The sequence below is a fragment of the Pseudonaja textilis genome, chromosome 1, assembly GCF_049901715.1.
Source record: "Pseudonaja textilis isolate UNSWEBS1 chromosome 1, rPseTex1.2, whole genome shotgun sequence".
Taxonomy (NCBI): Eukaryota; Metazoa; Chordata; class Lepidosauria; order Squamata; family Elapidae; genus Pseudonaja; species Pseudonaja textilis.
In genome coordinates, this window is record NC_141990.1 from 105,236,138 (window position 1) to 105,245,357 (window position 9,220).

The following is a 9,220-nucleotide window of genomic DNA, read 5'->3' on the forward strand; positions in this document are numbered from 1 at the left end:
TTCCTTTACTGAGGCTAGTAGGAGCCCGAAGTATTGGAGGGAGAGCGAGAGCGAGGGAGTGAGAGAAACGCACACATGAATGGAACTTCAACTTTTAAGGGCCTGTACACAGAAAAGCTGGGAGGGGGGTGGGGGTGGGAAGTCCCTCCGAAGCCGAGGCTTCACAAGTGATGGTTTGAAGAATCTGCTCTGGCACAAAGAGGCAGCTGGGCTGCTTTAATGAAATCTGCCTTCCAGTCGCCAGAACGGCAGCCTCAGGGATGCATTTATAAGATGACTGAAAAGCTACACTTTCAAGTCGGGGCTTCTCTCAGTGGCTTTCACAAACACAGGACTTCGGAAAGAAACCGAAAATAAGAATGGGTAAAAATGGATAACTGGGATGGTTCCTTGAAATTAAAAGCTGCCCATTTAAGTGGCCTTCTCCCTTCTTTGGAGTAAGGCTAATCAGCACCAGACATTTTTTTTTTTTCCAAACCATTCAAGCGCCGGGAAGACCCAATAAGGAGACGGCTTCTTTTTCCCTTTCCGAGTCTTTCATCCAGCTCCTGAACAGTTGAGTGGGAATTTCTGCGCGTGTCTCACTTTTCCTCCAGCCAGACTTTCACTGACAATTCAGTAAACCTACTGGCCAAGTTTAAGAGGCCTTGCAAATTTCAGCAAAGGCAGGAGTGGACATTTCAGGATTTGAAATTACAATATCATGTTGAATCCCTGGATATCAATCTGTCTCGTGCCACTCCTTTTCATCATCTGCTTCTAAATTGTGTCATTAAACATGATCCCAAGCTGTTTAAAGCAGGCAAGATACTGCTTTGAACACTGCTAACGGGACATGGAGTCAATCTTTAGCAGTCCCCCCACTTCTTGGGTACTTACTGCAAAGTGTCAAAAAGAAAGCTGTTTAATTTGGAATGCTGAATGTGAGACCTGTTGAGAAAGGGGAAGAGGGAATGAAAGACAATCATTTTTATCAGGATGGGAGACCACATTCTGAATTTGGACTGGTGGTTATTTATACCGAAATGTTAGAAGCAAGATTCTGTTAGAAATCAGTTTATTTACTGATAGCTTCTAAAGGATTCATTTTAATTTAAAAATAGGCAAATATTTTTGCCCACTTAAAAGGGCCCTTTTAAAGTGATTTAAAAGTTTTGGTAGGTAAATAAGTGAATTAGGGGTAGACTGGATACAAGGATCTTGGCGGTATATTTAAAATCTTTCTCCCCACTCAACGCTTCAAGTTTTAAATCTTTTTTTTAAAAAAAGACAATATCTTGGAAGGTCACCCAGAATCCTTCCTCGGAATGCCATTTAGGTGATCTTCATCTTCTCAGTTCAATTGCCCAGGGGTAGAGGACTGTCATATTCCATATTCTTCTGATCATTTACAAACTCAGGTTTTTCGGTCCTTTATAAAGTCTCTCTAAACAAGCTACTTCCAACCTGCACAAACTCCACATGTGCTGGATTTGGGTATATTGTAAATCTCAGCTGCAAAGCCAAAGTCTGATGATAATGAAGAACTGCACTCTGACACATAAGAAAGAACCAGGTTGAGAAAGACTATTTTGGGTTGGGAAATGTTAAAAACCTAGCTTTTCAGCATGCAGTGTTTCCCCAGGCAAAATTTAGAAGGTGTTCTCTTTACACAGCATGTGGATTTATTATTGTATGAACCTATTTCTGCTTTCTCCCTCTCTCCTCTCCGAGAAACATGCCCCATCATAATATCTGCTTCCCGAAAATTTTAAAAAGTTGCTATTTTCTTCAGAATTGCATAAGGGTGTGGAGAGAAATGCCTGCAGCTCTGAAAGGATTTCACTCTGAATTTGTTTGACTGGGGGACTTCTTTGAACAGGTACACCAGCCTTCCCGAAACTGGTGTCCCTTGAGGTACCGAATCACAAACTGCTTGGTAATGCATTGTCTCTGTTAGTTCTGGTTTTGGATGTGTATGAGAGAAGAGGGAGAGCAAGAGGGGAAAGGAGCTGGAGAGGGGGAGAGAGAATGGACAATGCCATCCAACGTTGGAGGGTGCTACATTTAGGAAGGCTCTGCGTAGACTGCTCTGAATGATTAGAAGTGGGGATGACTGGGGAGAGGAGAGAGAGAGAAAGGGATGCTGCACTACATTTACTCTGATGCTTCCTCCACCTTCAACTACTGTAATATTTGTGGATGCATTCCCTCTCTGAAAAGAACCCAGAGAATTAGGTGCCATTATCTCCACTTAAGAAGAGGAAAGAGCAGGTGTAAAAGATGTAAAAAAAACCCAACCCCATATTTTACCTATCTATAGCTGTAAGACTATAATAGAAGTGTGAGAGAGTAAAAGCTTATGGGGGGGGGAGGAGGAAGTGAAGAAAAAACACTCAACTAGAACTGTTTAGTGAAACTTTATTCTGATAGCCCAGCACCAAATAGAAGAGAGTGATTAAAACAATTGGCGGGAGATGGACCAACCCTGTAGGAAGGCCTCAGTCACTCCTCAATGAACTGGTTGCCCTTAAAATAACTCACTTGCGCTTTCTGGGAGGGCAACTGCTATCCCCCCCACCCAGCAGCCTTTTTATGAGTCCAATAAAGCCGAGAGGAGGAATAAGCCCACCCGTGCGATTGCCCTGACGTCCCTCCAAGGTTAGGTGACAAAGCCTAACCCATTTTACTTCCTGCAAGGCTGGCGGCGGAGGTCCCAAATAAAGGCAACCCAAAGGTAGAAAAAGGCAGGTGTTTTTCCGCCTGGTTAGGCGCAGGTAGCAGAGGTCCCAAGGCCAGCTCAAGGAATGTCTTAAGATTCGGATCAGCTGAAAACTGGGGGGAAACCCGAGTTTGGGGCTCAGCGGACAGACAGTGAGGAAACCCAGGCTTTAAAGTCACCTCTCAATCCCATTTCACCCCCTCCTTCCCCGCCCCAGTCCGCAGCTGGATGATGAAGGGCGTTTAGCTGGTCTTGAGGGCGGGAGAGGCGTTTGACGGAGGAGCCTCCCCCCTCTTTCCTCTCGCCGGTAGGGCTGGGATGGAGGTCGCTAGGGCGGCTGGCGAGGGGGAAGGGAGGGGCGGGTGTGCCCCCCTCCCTTTCACTAAGCTTTCCAAGAGGAGAAGGAGGGAAGCAAACAGCGAGGCCGGGCTCATTGTCCAGCGAGGGTGCATTTTTGTCAGCCCACTGCTGGTTGCTATAGCGAGGACGCCAAACCAAACAGAAGACAGAGCACGCATAGTTCGCCCAGCTCAGCTCTCCCGGGCTCCTGCCAGAGGCCGTCCCCTCCTTCCCTCCCTCCCTCCCTCCCTCTCCAAGTAAAATAAAAGCCACAATCCCGACCCAAGGGAGCCGTCTGGCCTCAAACGAGGGATGGAGGTGAGGGCGCAGGTCAGGATTAGGGAGAGGCGGGGGTGGGGGGGGAGCCGGGTCCGCGGGGGCAAAGGACAGATCACCCACCCGACTGTGGAGAAGCTGAATCGCTTACACACAACGAATCCGGCGAAAACCGGAGCGCCCGCCATTTAAGCCGATTGAGGTCCCACTGGGGAGCCTGGCCCGCGTTGCTGTGAGCGTTTGGCTTCACGCGGGCTCTCTCCAGCTGGCAGCAAAAGGAGCGGGCCGTTGGCCCGGGCCTTTTATTCCAGCCAGAGAAGAAAAATGCAGAGATCAGCTACCACCTGGAAGAGACGTCGCTCTCCGAAGCTGCCGAAGTTCTCCGCAACTCAAGGAGAGAGGAAGCTTCGGCGGGGGGGGTGGGGGGGACACAGCCGTAAACTCCGACCGCCGCTGTCTTCTCCCCCCACTCCGCCCTGCTCGCAGCGTCCGGAAGCCTCTTTTGTGTTTTGATTATCTAATTAAAGACGAACAACAACCAAACCAACAAACCCACTCGCTTTCCCTCTCAGCAAAGGGTTTCCCTTCAAGAGGAGTGGCGGGGGGTTGTAAAGGGACGGGGCGCAGGTCCTTTCATATTTTGCAGCAGTGAATTCTTCCCTTTCGGAGTTTCTCTCTCTCTCTCTCTCCTTCTCCCTCCGCCCCCTCTCTCCCCCTCTCCTTTTGGCTGGCGGGCTCTTCAGCTTCGAAAACGGCAAGGCGGTAACAGAAAGCAAGATAATGGTGGCTTTTCGGTCATCAAATAGGAGCGAAGAGCACGCCTCGAGGTGGCACGGGAGAAAAGGTGCTTTTGCTCGGTCTCCTGGAGGGGAGCCCCACGGACTTCTACCCCATAAGGAAAGGGCGCAGGAACAGCAGCTTTGAAAAGTGAAACGGGAATTAGTCGTTCAAGAATAAACCTTTGTTAAGGGGAAGCGGGTGAATTTGTTTAATTATTATTTTCTGCAGAGACCCTACACCCGCACTTCACACCCGGAGAATTTATATTCTGGTTGAAAAAAGGCGTAAACATCCGCGAAAACACATTCAGACATGGTTAAGTGAACCCTGACTTATTAAGTAACGCAGGTGCCAGGGCTCCGGCAACAAACCGAACGTCTAAGTCATTAGCCAGCCACATTTTAATTTAGTGCACTGTGCAAACTTTATCCTATTTGACTCTGAGTCCTCCTCTACGAAAGGAAATAAGGGGTTGTGGGTTTTTGGGTTTTCTTGCCTCCTTCCCATTCTTTCTGGTTGAATTACAGCAGGCAAGATCTAGAATAATTTTGAAACTTCACTGCTACAATGGGAGGCATTTAAGAAAATGAAAACTTTTTGTAAAGGTCGCATCCTATGACTTTTGGCGACAATTTTGTTCCGCTGCTGCTGTTAAGTTTCTACTTCGCCCGTTTCAACTACTTTGGCTTCTTTGGGAATGGTGGCTGGCGAATATTATTGCCACGGGGGTGGGGTGGGACTCTACAGGCGGCCATTTAATGCATTATTCAAATTTTAATAAAAATGCTTGAAAGAAATCATCCTAATGAAGAGAACTTTTGTAGTCATTTGGTGATAATTATCAGAATCATCCAACATTCGCAGAGGCGTGTTAGAAGAAAACCAAAGCGCATTATTTTAATAGTCTGATATGCAAACTATGGACCATTCAATTACATGGCTTAATAATGCATACCTGATGGGATCTGATTATTGGGATAGGGAGGTCTGAAGTAATTCACTCCACAGATCAAGTTGTGCTGTTACATCCAGTGAAATCCATTGTTATGGATCAGGGGCCTCCTGCCAAACTATATTTAAGGGAATAAAAATTAATGGCTGAGAATCTGAGCGTTAAATTAACATTAATTATATGACCTGCTTGCTGGCAAGATGAAGTCTCTTACGTTCTAATTAGATAACATCTCGTAGTACATCAAACAATTTCCTTCTCCAGATTAGGACGCGACGGAAGGGGAAAAAAACAACAACACATCCCTGTAGATTTAGAGAAAAAGAATCGGAGAGAGCTGTTTGTATGAATGCTGCTCCGTCTCCCGCACTGGCACAACCTTAACAAGCTCCACAAACTGCCGCTTCCTCCCCGAAGCTCAGTCAGGGCCGGGGTGTAGAGGGCGAAACCCAGGAATAGGCGCTCAGATCGTGGCGCTTTCTTTAATTCACGGCTTTCTTTATGAAGTAATTCCGCCGCAAACTCGGAGCAAATTAGCGCGGCCATCCAACGCACACACAGCCGCACTTCCCCTCCTGCAGTACCGCATCCCTCCGCTAGGGGCTGAAAGAGCGGGCGCGCCTCCGCTGCGCTTTCGGTGCCTGGGTTTTTCCTTAGCTGCCTTTGGCGACTCCTCCTCCTCCGAGGGAGCGAGCTGCCTGACAGGGGCAGACGTGCGGCGGTTTCTTCCCTCTTGTTTCTCAGCCGCGGCATTGGAGTCTCCGCTCCACCGCTGCCCAAAGGCCCGTTCTTTCATGGCGGCCTTTCAAGGGCAGGGCAGGGCAGAGCGAGGCGCTTCCTTTGCCCGGCCCCTGAAGGGCGCTCGCCTTTCGCAGCGCCGTCTCGGCTGCCCTTGCGCGCCGTGATTTTCCCTCTTTGCCGCCGCCGCCGCGTCTGATCTGCCCGTCTTGACTGCACGCCGGAATCGTCCGCTCCTTTGGCAGTTTCTTCTTCAAATTGGCGCCAAAATTCGGTGCTCTAAAGGCGAGCTGGACTCTGCTCGCTCAGGCCGTTCCGGCCAAAATCGCTGAGGAGAAGGAAAAATGCCCGATTGTCTACGGAGATGCCCAGTCATCCAGGTCATGGTTGTCCCAAAGGTGTTTTTTTTTTTTTTTTTCAAAAGATAACTGGACTTTCTGGTTTTGTGTTTGTTTTGAAGTCGTTTCGCTTTTCATCCAAGAAGCTTCTTCAGCTCTGACGGGATGGTGGGAAATGGAATCAGAGTTAAAGAAGCTCCTTAGATGAGAAGCTAAACCTCTTCAAAACAAAAACAAAACCAGAAAGTCCAGTTGCCTCTTGAAAAAGCACCTTTGGGACAAAATGCTTATAAGCCCTTCATCCCCGCTTTTTTAGGGGGTGCGGGGGTGCCTTTTGATTCCAGAAGAATTTGGCTTTGCTTTGACTGTTCACTTCCCTCTGTAATGCCTCAGTCAGCTTCTCCGAGTCTGGCGCCCTCCAGAAGTGTCTCTTCCCCCCTCCAATCATTTGGGGGATGATGGGAGTTGGAGTCAGTGGAGCTGAGAGCAATCTTTTTTCTACACTTAATTTGTGCTCTCTTCTTTCTAGGTACAGTCTTTATTCCTCTTTCACCTTTCCCGCTGTCCTTTCCTGAGAATTGTTTCAATTTCTGCACTAACATAGACTTTTCCTTGAACTAGAGGACAAGTTGACCAAAGTAGGCTTTAAAACCCTCCTTAAAATTAACCCAATCTTATGAAATTTTCAGATATGCTAAGCTCCTACTTCTGTTGTCCACTTACCATTCTGAACTGTAGTCCAACATGTATGGAAGATACCTTAATATTGTACACTATCATATTTTTCCACAGATACATAAACGTGTGCCATTTTAAAGGAAATAATTATTTCATCAGTTTCTTTGCCTGAAGAGGCAATAGTAATTTGTCTTGCCTGTGGCATTCTCAGAGGCACTTTGTTGGCTTGTACCCTGGAATACTGGAATACTGAGGGTCTTCTTTATGTTATAGTCTTTGGGTGCTTGATGCTTGAAATTAATTGTTCCCACCTCCCACTCCTTGTTCAAGAAGAATGCCCACAATAAGTAGGCTATGATCTAACAACTAAACCTTAGGATCTACAATTGTGCTATTCAAGCAACTTGTGAGGATGCCTTGGAGAAACCTGCTCTTGAAATAACTTGGGAGACACAAAAGGGAAGAGATGTCTCATAGGAGCGAACATTTCCCAGAATCAAAGAGCAGGAAGAAAACATTTAGGCCATCAAGTACAACCCTCTGCTTTGTGGGGTGAAAGCATTGAAACATCATCAACCTGGGATTGTGCAGCTTTTGATTTGATTATTAAGGGATGATGATGGTAATATATTTTATCGTGTTTAAAGTTGGAAGTTGTACTTATCGGTGTGAGTTTTCCAAACATTCAACCAGAATCTGCCAACCTGTAATCTAAGCCACTTATTCTGTACTTTGCACTCTGGACCCATAGAAAATTTGATTGTTCATGTGGCACCCCTTTATCTACTTGAAGAGTGCTATATCTATATAGTGGATGCTGCCATCTATCTTAAGAGACTGAATATACCCAGTTCCATCAATCTTTCCTCATACAACTTAATTTCCAGGTGCTCTTCAAACCAATAATGAATCCACCTAATAGAAATGTCATTCAATCCTAGGATGGAATTAATCTGATTCTGGAGTTTTAAATTCATTCAAAGTAGGTAGGCATTCTCTCCATGACCTCTTCAATCTGCTGTTCATAATTGCCTGATGAAAACTATATCCTCTTCTTGCAGAGGACTGAGCCAAAATAGCAGTATTCTTTTGATTTGTTTTCTTTTTAACATCTTAATTAAACAATTCCTGATTCTTTTATTGTGAAGAAATCCTTTGGTAGTTGTTCTCGGAGTCCTTTACCAACCTCATTTTGCACTCTAGCTTTCCAGATATCATTTCTACAGTTCCAGCTGTAGCTATCCTTAGGTATATTGTGAGAATTAGTTCTGTTCACTTCCTTTTTATCCGTGTTTTCAGATGATCCCCAAGTTTTTTTTTCTGCAGCTGTACTGCTTTCTTTTTTTAGCTTCCATTATCTTTATTGTTGTCAAGCCTGAGAAATCAGGGAATCCAAGTTTATTGCAAGTTTAAGCTCTCTACAAGAATCTGAACTACTAATGGTCAAAGCAAATTGGTGGTAGATTAGATTCAATGGAAAACAAGATAGGTGTCAGTTTTCCAAGTGATGAAACCCATTTAAAAAGAAATGAGCAAAGTCCATCTTCCTAAACAATTAGTGAGGATTATACAAAATAAATACATGCAATCCCTTATCCTGGTTGATGAGGAATGGCATTAGAGAGCAGAAGATGTAGGGAAATGGGCCTTCACAGTGCAATAACTTGCCCTATTCTTCTCATTTCCTTCTTCTTGCATTGGAGTCCTCTTCACTGAAGAATATCTCCTGCCATGAGACCAATCAATCAGAACAGAGCTGGAAGGGACTTTGGAAGTCTTCTAGTCCAACCTCTTACTCAAGCAGGAGACCCTATATCTTTTCATACAAGTGGTTGTCCAGCCTCTTCTTAAAGACCTCCAGTGATGAAGCACCCACAACTTCTGGAGGTCAGCCGTTCCACTGGTTAATTGTTCTCACTTTTAGGAAATTTCTCCTTAATTCTAGGTTGCTTCTCTCCTCATTCACTGCTCTCTGACCTTTAAATTATTAAATAATTATTCCCTTTCCTTTAACCCTAGAAATCACTACTAGAGTAAGTTCTCATTCCTGTAGTAGAAGAGTAACATTGTTTGGGATGAATTCTCTGAGTCACATGATGAGCACATCAACTTCTTTTCATGAGTGTAGAGAAGCCAACTCATTAATACTTACTCCCTCTTTGTTTTCTTTGCTTCAATTAGATGAGATTTTTTTTCATGTTGCCCGAACCTGGTGAAATGAAGGAGAAGGTTGGTAACCTTTCTCAGATCTTGACCATTTGTCATTCAATGGATGCCGATTGAACAAATCCAGACCCAATCCCCTGTATGCTACCTGTGACCTTTCTGAGTTTTATCTGATCACACTCTTTCTGATTTGCCTTCGTTTGTCCCAGATGATTTCCTTGCACAATGCAAGTGTTCCTCAGGGCAGTAAGG